Genomic DNA, 18,612 nt, shown 5'->3' with positions numbered 1-18,612 from the left:
AGAGGCTGTCTTTTCTCCATTGCATTTTGCTCCCTCATTTCTCATAGATTAATTGACCATGTATGGGCTTATTTCTGGACTCTCTAGTCTGTTCCATTGATCTGTTTTTGTACCAGTACTGTGCTGTTTTAATTACTGTTCATTTACAGTATAGTCTGATATCAGAGAGCATGATACCTCCAACTTTGTTCTGTTTTCTCAGCATTGGTTTAGCTGTTTGGAGTTTTGTGGTTCTATATAAATTAGAGTTTTCTGTTCTACTCCTGTGAAGAATTTCATGGGTATTTTGATAGAGACTGCGTTAAATCTATAGATTGTTTTGGATAGTAAGACCTTATAACAATATTAATTCTTCTGATCCAAAAACACAAGATATCTTTCCATTTCTCTGTACGATTTTCAAATTTCTTCAGCAACGTTTTATAAGTTTCAGAGTATAGTTCTTTCACCTCATTGGTTAAGTTTATTTCTAGATATTTTATTCTTTTTGATGAAATTGTAAAGGAACTGTTTCCTTAATTTCTCTTGCTGGTAGCTTATTATAAATGCACAGAAAAGCAACAGATACGAATCTTGTGTCCTGCAACTTTACTAAATTCATTTATTCCAGTAGGGTTTTGGTTTTTTTGGTGGAGCTTTAGTGTGTTCTGTGTAGCAATCATGCAGTCTGCAAACAGTGGCAGTTTTCCTTCTTCCCCTTCAATTTAGATTCCTTTTATTTCCTTTCATTATCTGGTTGCTGTGGTTAAAACTCCCAGTACTACGTTACATAGAAGTGGTACGAGCGGACATCTTTTCTGTTGTTTCTGATCTTAGAGGAAATGCTTTCAAGCTTTCACCACCGAGTATGATGTTAGCTGTGGGTTTGTCACGTATGGCCTTTGCTATGTTGAAGTGTCTTCCCTTTAGACCTGCTTTGTTGAGAGCTTTTTATCATGAATGGATGTATGATCCTTTTTATCTAGTGTCAAATTTGGCTTTGTTAAGGATATTTGTATCTATTTTCATCAGAGATATTGGCCTACGATTTTCTTTCTTTGTAATGTCTTTCTCTGATTTTGGTATCACAGTAATGGCGGACTTGTAAGTTTGAGATTGTTACATTCTCTTCAACTTTTTGGAACCTCGTGGGAAGGAGGGCTTTTCTTTACATACTTGATAGAATTTTCCTGTAAAACTGTCTGGTCCTGGACTTCTGTTTGCTGTGAACTTTTAAAATTACATATTCAATTTCACTATTTGGGAAATAGGTTGTCTATTTCTGATTCAGTCTCAGAAGGGTGTATATTTCTGTAAATTTGTCCATTTCTTCTAGGTTGTCCAATTTGTTGGCATATAACTGTTCACAATATTGTCTTAAAATTCTTTGCATCTCTGTGGAATTGGTTGCTGTTTTTCTTCTTTCATTTCTTATTTTGTTGAGTTCTCTCTCTTCTTGATGAGCCCGGCTAAAGGTTTATCAACTTTATTGTCTTTTTAAAGACCTAGCTCTTGTTTTACTGATATTTTCTATTTTTGCATCTATTTCCTCTCTGATCTTTATTATTTCCTTCCTAACGCTAACTGGGCTTTGTTAGTTCTTTTTTAAATTCTTTATGATGGAAAATTAGGTTGCTTATTTAATATTTGCCTTGATTCCTGAGGTCTGCCTGCAACACTATAAACTTAGCTCTTAGAACTGCTTTTGCTATATCCCACAGATTTTGGAAAGTTACATTTCCATTTTCATTGTCTAAAGGTATCTTCATATATTTAAAATATATTTCATATATTTAAAATATTTCATATTTGACATATAATCATTTGTTTTAAACAGACCTTTAAGTTCAAATATTCTAAAAGATCTACATTTTCTCTACTCCCCTCACACTTTTTTCTTATTTAAGTATGGTTGATTTACAATGTTATCTACAGCAAAATGAGTCAGTTTATATAGTATACATATCTATCATCTATAGGGCTTCCCAGGTGGCACACTGGTAAAGAATCTGCCTCCCAATGCGAGACACAAGATAGCATTTATTAAAGTATGTGTGTGTGTGGATATATTTCCATAATCTTTTCCATTATGGTTTATTACAGAGTATTGAATATAGTCCTCTGCTTTCTTAGATATCTGTTTCCTTCTTCATGCTCAGATAGTTTCAGCCTGAATATTATTAAATATATTTTCACCCACATTCTCTCCCTTTTCCTTCTGGGACCCCTGTAACGTAAATGTTTGTACACTTAAAGTTATACCAAAGATCCCTTAAACCGTTTTCGTTTTTTTTAATTGGTTTTTCTTTTTGCTTTTCTCATTGTTTTCTGTCATTCTTTCAGGTCACTTCGTTGTTCTTCTGTGTGATCTAGTCTGCTAATTCCTTCTAGTGTGTTTTTATTTTTGGTTATCGTATTCTTCACTGGCAGGCGAATTCTGTAATACTGCACCACCTAGGAAGCCCTGGGTCAGGAAGATCCCCTGGAGTAGAAAATGGTAACCCACTCCAGTATTCTTGCCTGGAAAATTCCATGGACAGAGGAGCCTGGAGGGCTACAGTCCCTGGGGTCCCAAGGAGTTGGACACGACTGAACACACCCACACACATTTTATTTTTCAGGTATGACTGACTCTGTTTTATATTTTCTAGTTCCATGTTAAAATTCTGTGTTCATCTATTCTTTTCCTAAGTCAGTCAGCATCCCTATTAATAATGCTTTGAAGTCTCCAGTAGACTGTATATTTCTATTTTTCTATTATTTAAGGTGTTTTCTCTTTCTCTTTCAATAGAGACAAATTCCTCTGTTTTCTCATTTTGCTTTTCTCTGTCTCTATAAAATTAGGTGCAACTGTTACCTACAGTGGTCTTTGAGGATGTTATTATGTGGGAGCATCCCTATACAGACTCTTTATGCCCAGTGCCTTTGGTGGGAAAGCTGGATTTGACATGAACACAAGTCACATCTTTGCTCAGGGAGTGCTGGCAGCTGGCAGCTTGGTGAGAAGGTGAGGCTGGAGCAGGAGGGATGAGGGCTGGAGCCAGATTTGAGCTAGGGCTCCTCCTCTACTCAGTGGCAAGTCTTAAGTTCCTGGAGCAGAAGAAACGCTGAAGGTCTGGTCTAGCTAACTCTGTTCCCTTTAAGTGTGTGCCCTTCCCGTTTCAGCAGCACCCTCAGCTCCAGAGAGGAGCAGGGCTGCAGCAGGAGGGTCTGCTGTGGATTCAGCAAGAGCCGGGGCACTGGGTGTGGTGATCTATCTGCCGTTAGCAATCTGGTGCTACCTCTGATGCATTCCGGTAGTGGCAGCCCGCTCCCTGCTCAGGTGCTGCTGAGGGTTTGAGCTGCCACAGCATCTCACGGCTAGGCTTTTTCCTCATTGTCGGCAATCCTCCTGGCTCCAGTGTGGAGCTGAAATGAGAGGCCAACGCTGCTGGAGGATTACGCGGCTCAGGCTGGGGTGTGAGTGGGGTGGTTGTGGGAAACCCGTCAGCCAGCCACGTGGCTTAAATCCACCCTTTCTGCCCTCTCTGCTCTGCCTCAGGGGCAAACTCCTCCGAAGTGGAATCTCTGCTCCCCATGTGGAAGCCCTCCTGTTAGTCCCAGCAGCCCCGCAACCTGCCCAGGGGACTCGTCTTTCCCTTGCTGGACCCCAGGGCTGTGGGGGCCGATCTGTGACTTGACTGCTGGCTCCCTAGGGAGGATCCCCACGTCCCCCCGATTCCTCTCTCAGGGTCACGGGTCTCCAGCTGGTCACTTCTCTTCCCTTCCGCGCTGGCCATGCACATCTCTCCTGCAGCCTTGATGGTACAGGAGTCTTCCTGCCAGGCACCAGTTAGTTTACGATGAGAACTGTTCCACAGATAGATATGCTTTTCTTCTTGTAGATGTAATTCTGATATGTTCACGAGGGACGTGATTTCTGTGTCCTCTTACTCTGCCATCTTGATTCTTTCCTTGTCCTGTTTAAAAAATCTTTGCACATTCCAAGGTTATAAAAATACTGTCCCGTGTTTTATTTTAAAAGCTGTCAGATACGGTCTGTTTGCAGAGGGGAGTTGGTGCAGCTAGTGACCAAGGCGCATTATTTTCCACATGATGTATAATCGGCACAGCACTGTTGACTATAACTAGCAGGCTCAAACTCCCATGGACGGAGGAGCCTGGTGGGCTACAGTCGGTGGGGTCACTAAGAGTCGGACACGACCGAAGTGACTTAGCAGCAGCAGCAGGCTGAAAAGAGGGAGAAGGCGATGGCACCCCACTCCAGTACTCTTGCCTGGAAAATCCCATGGATGGAGGAGCCTGGTGGGCTGCCGTCTATGGGGTCGCACAGAGTCGGACACGACTGCCGTGACTTAGCAGCAGCAGGCTCTCCCCCGGTGAACTTCAGTGGAGTCTTTGTTGCAATTCAGGTAACTGTGCTCAGGTGTGTGTTTCTCCCCGCCCTGCCCACTGCTCCTTTAGTCTACACTTGGAACAATCCCTGCTATTTTCATCAGTGCAGATGTGAGTCTTGCTGTGTTCTCATGTAAATGCTCCTGCTCTTACCTACTTTCATGCTAATTTTGCTGCTCTAGGTTCTCTGCCTTTCTATAAAGTTTTAGAAATAGCTTGTAAATTTACACACACACAAATAAACCACAGAAAACCACTTGTGACTTTCAGATTGTACTGCACAGAGCAATGTGAAGAGAACCATCTTAACGGTTTTGTCTTCTAATTCACACACACAGTAATAAACTACCATTTATTGAGGTTTTTCATTTTCTTATAATGTTTAATTATTTCCAAGGTAGAGTTCTTATAAATCTGTGTTATACTTAAAGTATTTGATATTTTGAGGTAATTGTGTTATTAGTTTTTAAGTTTCATTTCCATTTACCCATTGTTACTACCTAAAAACACGATTTTTGAATATTGGTCTTGTGTTCTGAGACCTTGCTAAATGCACTTATTAGATACACTAGCTTTCTACAGAATTATCAAGATTCCCTAAGTCTATGAATAAAGTCCATTTTACTTTATGTTTTGCCTCAAAAAACACTAGCTGGCTTTTCCAACACACTGTTGAATAGAAGTGATGAGAACATATTGTTTTGCTCCTGATATGAGAGAGAAAGCAATCAGCATTTCAACATTACATGTGGTATTAGCTGTAGGTTTTTCATAGATAGCCATTTTAGAAAGTTTAATTCTGTCCCTAATCTCGTGTGTGAGTGTATATAAATCATGAATGTATGTAAATTTTGCTCATCTTCTAGCTTATCATATTTAATTTTAAAAATACTTTTAATATGATGATTCCATACATTTTTAAATGTTAAACCCACATTGTTGGACTGAAATTTACCTATTAGGATTCTCCATAGAAACAGAACGGGATAATAAAGACATATAAATGTATATAGACATGTATGCATATAGTTATATATATGTATATAAACATGGGCTTCTAGCTCAGCTGGTAAGGAATCCACCTGCAATGCAACAGACCTGGGTTTATTCCCTGGATTGGGAGGATCCCCCGGAGGAGGGCATGGCAACCCACTCCAGTATTCTTGCCTGGAGAATCCCATGGACGGGGGCCCTGGTGGGCTGCAGTCCGTGGGGAGCAAAGAGTAGGACATGACTGAGCCACTAAGCACAGCACAGCACATATATGTACATAAAAATATAAAATGTATATATAGGGCTTCCCTGGTAGCTCAGCTAGTAAAGAATCCACCCGCAATGAAGGAGACCCTGGTTTGATTCCTGGGTTGGGAAGATCCCCTGGAGAAGGGAACGGTTACCCACTCCAGTATTCTGGCCTGGAGAACTCCATGGACTGTTTAGTCCATGGGGTCACAGAGAATCAGACACAACTGAGCGACTTTCACTTTCACACATATATATGAAATTATGTATTTATATATAATATATACTTATGATATATAACATATATTATATAACATATTATTTATATATTATACGTATACACATAAGAAATTAGCTACACAGTTCTGTAGTCTGAGAAATCTCATGATCTACCTTCCAGAGACCCAGGAGAGCTGGTGGTAGTTGTTCTGAGAATCCGAGGGCTGATGAGGAAGGTTCAGTCAAGGGCAGGAGCAGACGATGTTTCAGCTCAGCCAGAGAGAGAATCCATCCCTCCACGTCTCCTCAACATCTTTGTTCTGACTGCGCTCTCAGTGCATGGGTGACGCTCCCGCAGACCGGGGCGGGGGGTCGCTCTGCTCAGTGAAGTTCAAACGCTAATCTCTTCTGAAAACACCTAGTAAGTACACCCAGAAATAATAGTTAACCTGAAACATGAGCACCTCCTGGCCCACCTGACACATCGCAGTAAGCATCACGTCATTAAGTATTATAATTTTAGGTATTTTAGACATTGTTGGATGTGATTGGTAAAATTTCAGTTAAGATATTTGCATTCCTGAGAAATTAGTTGTCATTTCCTTTCCTGTAATGTCTAGATTTTATAGTAAGATAATTGTTGTTGTTGTTCAGTTGCTCAGTCATTTCCGACTCTTTGTGACCCCCATGGACTGCAGCACTCCAGGCTTCCCTGTCCTTCACTATCTCCCTAAGTCTGTTAAAATTCATGTCCATTGAGTCAATGATGCCATCCAGTCATCGTCTGACATGCCCTTCTCCTCCCGCCTTCAGTCTTTCCCAATGAGTTGGCCCTTCACATCGGGTGGCCAAAGGACTGGAGCTTCAGCTTCAGCATCAGTCCTTCCAATGGATATTAAGGACTGATTTCCTTTAGAATTGACTGGTTAGATATCCTTTCAGTCCAAGGGACTCTCAAGAGTCTCCTCCAACACCACAGTTCGAAAGCATTCATTTTTCCGTGCTCAGCCTTCTTTATGGTCCAACTCTCACATCCATACATGACTACTGGAAAACCATAGCTTTGACCAGACAGACCTTTGTCAGCAAAGTAATGTCTCTGCTTTTTAACATGCTGTCTAGGTTGGTCATAACTCTTCCTCCAAGGAGCAAGTCTCTTTTAATTTCATGGCTGCAGTCACCATCTCCAGTGATTTTGGAACCCAAAAAAATAAAGTCTCTCACAGTTTCCATTGTTTCCCCATCTGTTTGCTAGGAAGTGATGCGACCGGATGCCATGATCTCAGTTTCTTGGATGTTAAGCCAGCTTTTTCATTCTTCTCTTTTGCTCTCATCAAGAGTCTCTTTAGTTCCTCTTCTCTTTCTGCCATTAGGGTGGTAATAACCTGCATATCTGAGGTTATTGATATTTCTCCCAGCAATTTTGATTCCAGCTTGTGCTTCATTCAGCCTGGCATTTCGCATGATGTCCTGGCCTTCTTTGATTTTATGGTAGCATCTGTGTAAAAATGGCATCATTTCATCTTTTAGAAACATCATAAGTTTACTGATAAAGCCTAGAGTTTTCTTTGTTGGAAGAGTTTTAACTATGACTTCGATTTTCCTAACAGATACACAGCTATTCAGATGATACAGTTCTTCCTGACTGAACTTTGGTAGTTTGTGTTTTGTTAAAGAAATGTGCCAGTTATTTAAGTTGTCGAATTTATTGGTATAAAATTATTTACAACTCCCTTATTATCTCCTCACACTTTGGGGGGTCTGTGGTGATGCCACCTCATTGAACACTGATAGCAGTTAATTGTGTCTCCTCTTTTTCACCTGACCAGTCTGACGAGAGGTTCGTTATCATTACTGATCTGAAAGAACCAGTTTTTGTTTTCATTGATTTTCAGTTATTTTTTTTCTTTTTCCTATTTCTTTAATTTTTTCTCTTTTCTTTTCTTCTTCTGTTGAGTTTATTGGATCCTACTTTTCTAAAGAGGTAGAAACTTATATCATTGATTTTAGGCATTCAAGCTTACAAAGTTTCCTCTTTGTGTTGTTTATTTCACTAAGTCCAAAATATTTTCTAATTTTCATTGTGATCTGTCATTTACTTAGATAACAGTTCCTTAATTTTCAATTATATAGAGATTTTCTAAGTAACATTTTATCATTAATGTCTAGTTTAGTTTCATTGTGGTCTCAGGGTAAACTCTGCCTGCTTTCAATTTTTTAACTTACTGGAAAAAATTTGATGGTCCAGAATTTGATCTATTTTGTGACTATTCCATATATATTTCAAAAGGATCTGTATCTTGTTTGGGTGGTAGAACATGTAAATCTTGATAAGTTTGGTTGATAGTGCTTTGTCAATTCTTTTACATATACTTAATAGATTTTCTGTTTGCCAACTTCTCATAACTATCACTATAGAGGAATACCGAAGTTCTACTATAATTGTGGGTTTTAAATTTTCTTTCTTAGTTGTATCAGTTTTCATGTGTGTTGAAGCTCTGTTACTAGCTTCATCTACATAAAGATAGCTATATCTTCTTGATGAATCGATACTTCTCTTATAAAATATCCCCCTTTAATCTTTTCAAAATAGACTTTGTCACTCCATTGTCTTTTCTCCCATTCATTAAAATTCATTCTACAGTAAAATTCACACATTTTCTTGTACAGCTCCATAATTTCTGACAAGCACAAATAGCTGGGTCATTTCCATCATAATCAGAGTCTAGAATAGTTCCCTCACCTGCCAAAACGTCTCCAGGGCCTTTATAGCCACTTCTTTCCTTCCAACAGCTCCTTCGACAACTGGCCAGTTTCTGTCCCTAGAATTTGCCTTTTCCATAATGTCCCACACCTGGAATCTTACAGGATATCTCTTCTTGATTCTGCATGATTCCTCAGCATGATGATTCTGGGAATCATTCATGCTGAAGCATGGGTCAGTCTGGTCCTTTCTGTGTTTCTGGGAAGCATTCGATTGCATGGAGATGTCTGACATCACTGCAACCTATTTTCCATTCATGCTGTTTCCAAATTCTTGACCATGCAGACAAAACTTTAGCCACTGGCCACAACTCAGCAGAGATCTGAACCTCTGGCCACCTCTGCTTACATGAAAGTGAACAAATATCTGCAGTGTCTGAAGTCCTGCCCAATGAGAGGATGGCTCTTCACAATCGTCTGCAAGGGTTACTCATGGATGGAGCTGCAGTGCCCCAGCCGTTCACTTTGGGTAGAGTCAGCCATGGGGAACTAACTATAAACAAAATCTGACACTTTTATTCTCGGTCAGCTGGTTAGAGCAAATTCCCCTGGAGGTCATAGGTGTCAGCTGAGAAAGAGAAAATCTAACAAGAGTCCAAGATGTGAAAATGCGGGCTACCTTCTCAGTAACTTGCCTGTGCCTTCAGGATCTGCTCATACGTGATTTCATAGGTGCCACTTCTTCGTACGAAGCTCGGTGATGCAGGCCCGCCATCGTGGCATTTATGATGGGCAGCTCACATGGCATGACTGCTCAGTGGCCTGGGATTAAGTGTTCAGTCTTCAGTAGGACCCAGTAGCAAGTCTGAAACTGGATCTTTAAAAAGGCAAAACAATTATCTCCAAAGAGAGGCATAAGTGTACTCATAAATCTTCAATGTCTCTGCAGGGTTCTCTGAGTCCATGCTTTCTGCACACTGCTCCCAGCAAAGGATAAGGGCTGCGTATACACTGAGGTCCATTCCCGAGAGTGAAACTCCTCTGAGGGCTGACTTTAAGCTTGAGAACTCTGCGACGGCTTTGGCTGAACTGCGTGGCTATCTAGGGCACCATCACCAATCTCTCCTTCCGCTGGGGTCAGACTTGCAGTGCAGACTCCCCCGTCTTCTCTTACATGTCATACATAGCATTCCCCTCATGAAGTCCTTGCTTGTTTAATCCTGTCATGAGATCTGCTCTCAGTGACCTCTTTTAGTTCAAACAATAGTCTTTCCAAGCGGAGCAATGCGGTAGCCTCCCAGCCAATCTCCATGTTCTCCTCCAGCCCCCAAATCTGTTCACTGATATGCTCACGTTCTACAGTCGAGGATTTTAGGACCAAAAGATCTTGCATAGTCACGAAATTTCGGACTTTCTTCCAGACATACAAACTGATGTGCAAGTAGTGTGACAATTCTGAGCGTCTTGCTTTCATGAAGGTGCTTTGTGGCCATACAAAAGAAAGTGGAGTCATGGTTTCTGTCAGAAACCTTAGAATTTGTACAAAGAGAAAAATGATACATAATAACTAAAAATTAGGTAAGCTTTAAAGTCAGAGCCGTCGCCCTTTGTGTTCCTTACTTTCCTTGATTCCTAGAAGTGGGCTTTGCACACACAAGTTCTCAATAAATATTTGTGAAATGAGTCAATAAGGTAAGACCGTCAGTGGAAAGGCTGTACCTTTCACAAATGTATACTGAGCACCAACTGTGTGTCAGGCACTATCCTAAATGCTGGAGATAAAGTGAGGAATAAAATGGGCAAAAAGAACTATCTATAAACCTTATGCTTGTGCATTTGTGTGACAGACAGTAAATCAGTAAATCAATAAAAGATCTACTGGTGATCAGTAAACACGATGATGAAAATAAAGCAGGAAAAGGATGAGGCTGCTGCTCATGTGGCGGACCTCACTGCGATGATGATGTCACAGCAGAGCAAGAATGGACAGGAGGGGAGGGCGCACCTGAGCAGGTGTGTGGGGATAGATCGTCCCAGGAAGGAGGAGAAGCAAGCACAGGCACTCTGAGGTGGGAGCATCTTTGGACAGCTTCCTAGGCCACCGTGAGGGTGTTGGTGTTTACTCTGAAAGAAACAGGGGGCTTCTGGGAAATGCTGGTTGAGGTTGGGGCTTCCCAGGTGGCGCCAGTGGTCAAGAACCCACTTGCCAATGCAGGAGACATAAGAGACACCGGTTCAATCCCTGGGTCAGGAAGATGCACTGGAGAAGGAAATGGCAACCCACTCCAGTATTCTTGCCTGGAGAATCCCATGGACAGGGGAGCCTGGTGGGATGTGGTCCGTAGGGTTGCAAAGAGTTGGACACGACTGAATGACTTAGCCACAGTTCAGGATGATGTGGTCACACAGATGTAGCAGAACCTCACAGACACAGGAAGTCAGCAGAAGCTGACCATCTTTGTGGAGATCAATCTCCAGTGAAGGGGGATTCAGATTTATTTCTTCTTACCACCTACCCAGGCCTTCCCTGGTGGCTCAGTTGGTAAAGAATCTGCCTGCATTGCAGGAGACCTTGGTTCGATCCCTTGGTCGGAAGGATCCCCTGGAGAAGGAAATGGCAACCCACTCCAGTATTCTTGCCTGGAGAATCCCATGGACAGAGGAGCCTGGCGGCCTATAGTCCGTGGGGTCGCAGAGTTGGACACGATGTGATGACTGCACCACCTACCCAGGCGCTTTTGGTTTCTACCAGCCACAGGATGAGGACTCAGCACAGAGGAAATGGTGGGGCCTACTGACGGCGGACCGAGGAGAGTGATGGTTAAAGTCAAGGTCTGCAGGCCGATGGAAGTTTCAGAGGAGGCCAAGGAGGGTAAGTCGGAGGCGCCACCTCTCGGCCAGCCTGGGGGTTGCGGAGCGGGGCTGAGCGGGCGCCTGTCTCACGGTGACGTTTCCTCAGGGAAGCAGGAGGCGAGGTCAGTGCTGGGAGCAAAGGAGGACGCTGAACGCTCTGATAATTTATTCATGTGCTCAGTGATTGGAAAGTCTCTGAGCACGAGTCTTGTGGTGGCCAGTTCTGTTGGTGCCGTCTGTCTCCAAGAGTAAGGAATTTTTTTTTAAAGCTCTGCGATCTTTATAACAGTGACTGTGATAAAAACTGGGAGTTGAGTCACAACGTATTATTGGATGGATGGGTAGATAGATGACAGATAAGTGGGTTTAGATTCCCTGACAAGTCCTGGCTCCTGCAGTGTTTTCCAAGGAGTATTTTTAATACTCACAACAATTCTGTAACACCGTCTTTTGCTACCCAGTTTATAAACGAAAACTCCGAGGCTGAGAAGGGTTCATAGCCTTCCACGCTTCACCATGGCAGAGTAAGAATTTGAAACTACATTTGTCTGACCCCTGAGCTAGTGTAATTGTCATCTAATTATTGTGCCCAGAAAACTTGATCCAGGCTGAAAAATCCTAAATGGGGGAGATGCATAAACGACTAGGAAGGAGGAGCAAAGGAGAGCAGTGAAGACCAGCAGGGGTGGGGGCACAGCCCTGGGGAAGGTGAACCCCCCACAGAGGAGAGCCTCAGACCAGCTCTCAAACACATGCACTGCTTTCTTCCTGAAGGAGAGAACCAGACTGTCATTGCATCAATCCCAGCAATCAGAACAGAGTGGCATGCCATCATTTCATGGTGCATAACTGGCCCAGTTCCTGCCGGCCATGTGGATGGGGAGGCCCCCACACAGCCTGCTGATGCTGGGGAAGAAGCCATGATGGATGCCGAGGGGACACACAACGGGAACCCCCAAGCCAGGCAGGGGCTGGGGCATTGGGAAGTCTCCCCACGAAGGTGAGGGAGCAGCTGGAGAGCCGCAGTCACAAACAAGGCTGAAGACCAGGCTTCAGGCAGAGCAGCAGATGAGCCAGAGGCAGGCAGGGCCAAGCTCACAGGACGCTTGCTGTAGGTCTGGGAGCCCTTCTGCCCAGCACAGCACAGGAACCGTGGCTGGCTCTATAACCACACTGATGAAGACACTGTCTTATTCTTATAGAGCACAGAGGAGCAGCACCATCAGATTCAGTGTCACAAAGCTTGAGGGGCTCGTCCAGCGCCCCTGCTGTGTGCTGGGGGGAGGACCCAGGCTCAGGAACAGAGGACCGGGGCGCAGAGCAGACAGGGATCCGGGGCGGGGGGGGGGGGGGGGGGTGGGTGGGCGTGGTTCCTGTCAATGCTGCTCTTTCGATGCCAAAGTGAGCAGTTTAGAGGAAAATCGCCTATGGAAATTAAAAGCCACTGTATAGCGACAAACTGAAAAAGTATCTGAGAAAACTTGATTAGACAGTGAATCATAGGGACGAAGGCGCAGAGGGCGAGTGTTTGGTTTGGGGGCTTCAGGGAGGTGATAAAGCACTAGAAGGTGAAGTTCAAACCAGGATCCTGAGCAGGAACAAAGGGAGTAAGAGAAATTTTCAAAAGAAATAGCACTTGGTGATTTCATCCATTTCCTAACTGTCCAATGTATTTATTAATATGCCATATCATTCAATAAACAATGTGGCATAAGAATAACATAAAATAAGTTAAAGCCTCAAGGTTTTGATTCTGGGGAAAAAAAGTACCACTGTGCTGAACAGAAGTTTACATGTGAATGAAGAGAGAGAAATTTAATTTGTGCAGAGTAATAATGTAAGAAGATAGAAACACTTTTATCAGACACGTGCAATGGACCCGTCACTCTCTGTGACGTTATCGCCTTCTCACGGTCCGCTGAGATGGACTGACTGGTCCCATTCTTCCCTTGAGGAAACGGAGTGTTGGAGGCTATCTACTGGGTTGGCCAAGACCTTCGTTCAGGGTTTTCCATTAGATGTTACAGAAAACCCTGAATGAACCTTTTGGCCAACTCTGTAAGTTGCCCAAGGTCACAGAGCTATACAGGGTAAGCCTGGGATTCAAAACAGGCTTGCTGGCTCTCGAACCGCACTGAGTCCATGTCTGACACTGTCTTCCCCACACGCACGGTTCTCGGGTGATGGCTGAGCATCCAGACAGAGGCATCCTGGGAGAAGCGGAGTATCTGCTGAAGGGCTTGGATGGGATTTTCCCCTTTAGTGTCAGCAACACAGTGGTGATGCTTGATGCTGAAAGTGCAGACTGTACTTTCAAGTAAGTGGGAGAAACAGGTCAGTGGACACTGGATCTGAAAATATCTTAAGCACTGCCTTTTTAGGGGTTGCAGGAGGTTTCCACAGTTTAGGACACAAGTTGGTGCTTTTTCCTTTTCTGGGAGAGGTCCCTCTAGAGTCGTTTCACTCAGATGACTGTAAGTTAAGTACATAGTGGTTTGGAAGGTTTCCTTCAAACTTAGCAATTCAAGTCCGCCGCTTGGTAACGTATGTTGGAGACACTTTTCTTCTTAAATATGAACTTGTATTTCTGTGTCTGAAAAGTGAAGTTTAGGAAGAGGTGGTGGAGGGAGGGTGTTTTCTGAGCAGGAGGCTGTAGGAAATTGGGCTTGTATGTGTGTGTTCTGAGCAGGAGGCTGTAGGAAATTGGGCTTATAGTCCCGCTGGAAAGAATGGAGAATGGACTTGCTCCTTATTCTGATAGCAAGAGGCTGGACCAGCACGGAGCATTCACCTGGGGAGTTTGCTTGTGCCCCAAATACACTGGTTGTGAAAAACTATACTGAACTTTGAGATGGACTCCTGGATTTTGTGATTGCATTCTCGGGACGAGGAGGAAGGGTCTAAACAGAGAGAGGGCTTTGTTTTCCAGTCTCAACTCTGATCTTGCCAAAAGCACTTAGCTTCCTCTCTCTAGTAATAGAAATGATCGTATAGGTGGCGCTAGTGGTCAAGAACCTGCCTGCCAATGCAGGAGACCTAAGAGATGAGTTTGATCCCTGGGTGGGGAAGATCCCCTCCAGAAGGAAAGGGCAACTCACAACAGTATTCTTGTCTGGAGAATCCCATGGACAGAGGAGCCTGGTGGGCTACAGCCCACGGGGTCACAGAGTCCAACCCGACTGAGGCAACTTAGCACACACACACTGTGGGCCTGGGATTCAAACCCGGCTGCAGCTCAGTGTTTCATCATGCTCTGTTAACCGTTCTTCCCCAGGAGAGGGGCCGTGGCCTAGAGTAGGGACGGACGGACTTTTCTGAGTCCTAAGAGATCCAGGACTCAGGGGTCAAGCTGAGGCTTTCCTGGTACAGACTCTGAGCTGCCTGAAAGCCCGAGTGCCTGGCTCAGAGCAGTGTCCCCAGGACTGGCCTTTTCGTAGCCGTATCTATGGCTACTCTGCACTCAGTCATCCCCTCTCCCTCCTGAAGGAGCAGGTTAAACCCTGCAGCGGGTCCCGCCTCTCCCTGGGGGGTAGTACAGGTGTAGCCAGGCCACATCAGCCGGAGTAACCAGCTGAGACGGTGCAGAAGGCTCTGCAGGACTCTGGCTGAAACTGTTTAGGCCATAAAAGCACGAGCCGTCCTAAAGTTGTGTAACACTATAAACACTGAGACAGCAAGAATTCTCACACGTTGTGTGAGAAAGGAAAGTAAGAGAGGCCTGGGTCTCCTGCCATTTTAGACTTCTAAAATGGTTGGCCACGACAGTACAGCTCTAGAGGCCGAGTTCAGACAAGCCTGGTGCTTCAGAAAGAGCGAGTATTCAGAGTGCAATGCGAGTGGTGCCCTCTGGGACGCATAATGCCAGCCCCACACCGTGTAAAGAAAAATACTACCCTCTGGAGACTGCAGTGACTAGGGGCATCTGAATGCATAAAAACTGTCATTATTTAGTTCTGACTGTGAGCTAGGCGTTGTATACTCATTACAGTGCTAATCCTTACCGCGATGCTGCTGGTGAGCAAATGGAAGTGAAAGGCGCTCAGTCGTGTCTGACTTTTTGCAACCCATGGACTGTGGCCCACCAGGCTTCTCTGTCCATGGGATTCTCCAGGCAAGAACACTGGAGTGGGTAGCCTTTCCCTTCTCCAGGGGATCTTCCCAACCCAGGGATCGAACCCAGGTCTCCTGCTTTACAGGCAGATTCTTTAACCAGCTAAGCTATCAGAGAAGCCCTTTAGGGCTTAGGAAGAAGCCTTAGGAAGAAAGGCATTTTAAAGTTATATGGTTTCCTTCATATGGAAACAGCCACAACCCTGCAACTCATGATATTCTATCCGTGTGTATAAATGTTCCAAAGGAGACCACCTCACATGTACCAGACTACTCCTCTGGGCCATCTCTTCACGTAGGACTGGACAAGCAAGCATTCTGTATGCTGGTTTACTTAGAATTCTTCTTAGAAATGAGTCAAATTCCCATTCTGTTTTAAATTTGAGCAGATAATTCCCACTGAATAGTTTAATCTATGCCTGGGAACATACTGTTGTTTTTCCAGAGTCAAAGCATAAATATGATTTGCTATATATACTATTCAAGACCTAGTTCCAAGTAGCAGAAAACCCGGTTTACACTGACTTCGGCAGAGAATGTTTTGTGTCTTAAAAAAAAAAAAAAAAAATATATATATATATATATATATACACACACACACATATCCTGAGGGTAGAACAAAGCTCCCGCTGCAAATAGGGGTTCCTCCTCTTCTCTCTCTCTCTGCCTCTTTCTTCACCTCTGAAGCCTTCTACTCTTTGGGCTTCATTCTCAAACAAGCTCCCTTACATGGTATCAAGATGTCCACCAGCTGTAACCTTAAAGACATTTCCTCCTAACGACGTCAACAGAGGTGCCACAGTTGTGCTCCGCTGGCTCTGACTGGCTGACTAGGGACACAGGCCCGTCTGGGTGCAGCCTGTGATGCAGCCTTCTTAGGAAGGTCCAGATCGCATGCCCCGCCTCCAGTTTGGGGTGAGCAGAGGGCAGGGATGTGGTCCTAAGGAAAATCAGAGTGTCAGTAGTAGACAGTGAAGTAGCAGATGCTGTGTAAAGTCAAAACAATGCTTTACTACACTGAAAAAAAATTTAAGTATAAATAATCTCAATACTTTTATCTGTTCTGCAAAATTTCAGACTTATGGTGATGTCGCTAATCAAAGGGAATAACACTGTCGATGGCTTTTTAGACTCATCTTTTTTAAGGTGGCTCTTTGAAGAAAGATCGTATTGAACCAGTCAATAGACAAGCAGAAGGTAATAAGAAAAAAAAAAAAAAAAAGCATAACCCAACATAAGCAAAAGAACACTTTCAATGATGGCTAACTAGAGTTATTCTATAATTACTCCACCATAGCCCTGAAAATGAGTCACCAAAGACTGAATATTTATAAGCTTTCTGACCTCAAAAAAATTCAAAATCTTAAATGAGGTCACCTAAGGAGACTGTGGAAAACTTCCATGCAACTTATTGGCAGATTTTAGTTCTTAATTCAACAAGAGTGGTATGAAACGCACGCCATCTGGTTACTGGGAAAATTCTAGTCCGCATTAACTGCTTGTGTGAGAGACATTCCTGCTATTGAGCTGTAAATGAGTGCACCTGCAAATGGGGAAAAGAGCACGTCTTATCACTTGCTCCTAGGGCTGGGAAACGTGACGACGTAACACCGCCGTCCGTTCCATCCGCTTTTAGACTCATCAGTACAGCTGTTCTCCGCTCCTGCGATTGTGCCGCGCTGTGCGCCGGAACAGGAGTGCGCAGCAGAGGGGGTTTCAACTGACACTGAGAGGAAACGGTCCCTTCTTGTTTCTCCAGGGCAACTCCAACATCTCAGATGAAGCGCAGGTACTTCTGACTTTGGTTTTAACCCTATCAAAGAAGTGTATTTCAGGGGAAAACAAGGCTTTACACAAGTCTATGCTTTCCAGCTTGACTCATCTGAGTGCGGGCAGATCCCTGCCTGATGAGGTAACGTGGGCAAGAGAAAAATCCACGTGGCCGTCATCACTCCGCCGGTGAGCAGTGAGAGGGCTCGACGGGCGGGCTCGACGGGCAGCCTCGCACTGGGAGAGGCTTCAACACTGGGAACCCTGTCACAAAGAGCCTGGGGGAGCTCCAGCCCATCCTGCCGGCCCAAACTTGACTTCACCGGCGAGGCACTGCTACCGCCCTCAAAACTGCAGCAGAGAGCAAAGGAGTTTATGGTGCGCTGGCAAGACAGGATTACTGACATCCAGTACCGCCCCTTACCAGCAGAGTACAGGAACTATCTGCATTCTCTGTGAATTATAACGGCCCACAGGCAGATGAGAATTATCTAATTTTTTTATCGAAGTATACTTGATTTACAAGGATTTACACAAACATACACGTGTGTGTATGTACATATTTCTTTTTCAGATTCTTTTCCATTATAAGTTATTGTAAGATATTGAATATAGTTCTCTGTATTATGCACAGGAGGCCCTTGTTGTATGTTACAGTAGTGGTGTGTATCTGTTCATCCCAGACGACTAATTTACCTCTCCCCTCCCCTCTGCCCTCTCCCCTGGTAACTGCAAGTTCCTTCTCTAAGCCTGTGAGTCTGTTTCTACTTTGTAAATAAGTTCATTTCTATCCTTTTCTTTTAAATTCTGCAAGTAAGTGATATCATGATACATCCCTGTCTGACTTAGTTCACTCGATATGATAATCCGTAGGTTCATCCATATTGCCACAGATGCCATTCTTTTTTATGGCTGAAAAGAAAGAAAGTGAAAGTGAAGTTGCTCAGTCGTGTCTAACTCTTTGCAACCCCATGGACTGTAGCCCACCAGGCTGCTCTGTCCATGGAATTTCCCAGGCAAGAATACTGGCGTGGGTTGCCATTTCCTTCTCCAGGGGATCTTCCCAACCCAGGGATCAAACCCAGGTCTCCCACGTTGCAGGCAGACACTTTACCATCTGAGCCACCTGGGAAGCCCAATGGACATGAGTTTGAGCGAACTCCGGGAAATGGTGAAGCCTAGCGTGCTGCAGTGTATGAGGTCACAAAGAATCCGACATGACTTAGCAACTGAACAACAACAAAAAGTATCCTATTGTGTATACACATATATATCCTAATATGTGTGTATACATGTATATATCCTAAGATATGTGTGTGTGTGTATATATATACACACCCT

General features: G+C 44.0%; 2 long non-coding RNA genes across 16 annotated transcripts in view; one reads left to right on the top strand and one right to left on the bottom strand.

Moving 5' to 3' along the window:
* Nucleotides 1–18,612, bottom strand: part of LOC147356037 (uncharacterized) — a 214,512-nt gene that overhangs the window by 22,965 nt on the left and 172,935 nt on the right. For 10 of the 15 annotated variants that reach the window (XR_015142984.1, XR_015142990.1, XR_015142988.1 and 7 more), the window contains one exon: nt 6,010–6,253. The exons of the other annotated variants lie outside the window; for them this stretch is intronic. This is a non-coding gene — a long non-coding RNA (uncharacterized LOC147356037). The remainder of the gene's footprint in view (nt 1–6,009; nt 6,254–18,612) is intronic. 15 annotated transcript variants of the gene reach the window in all.
* The window catches only part of LOC147356039 (uncharacterized), an 86,928-nt gene that overhangs the window by 58,547 nt on the left and 9,769 nt on the right, over nt 1–18,612 (top strand). Inside the window, exon 2 of the long non-coding RNA XR_015142996.1 lies at nt 11,291–11,410. This is a non-coding gene — a long non-coding RNA (uncharacterized LOC147356039). The remainder of the gene's footprint in view (nt 1–11,290; nt 11,411–18,612) is intronic.

This window comes from Bos grunniens, chromosome 16 (assembly GCF_055505025.1).
Source record: "Bos grunniens cultivar Pamir isolate PY7600 chromosome 16, Bosgru_T2T1.0, whole genome shotgun sequence".
NCBI classification, from domain to species: Eukaryota; Metazoa; Chordata; class Mammalia; order Artiodactyla; family Bovidae; genus Bos; species Bos grunniens.
This window is presented reverse-complemented; position numbering and strand designations above follow the sequence as displayed.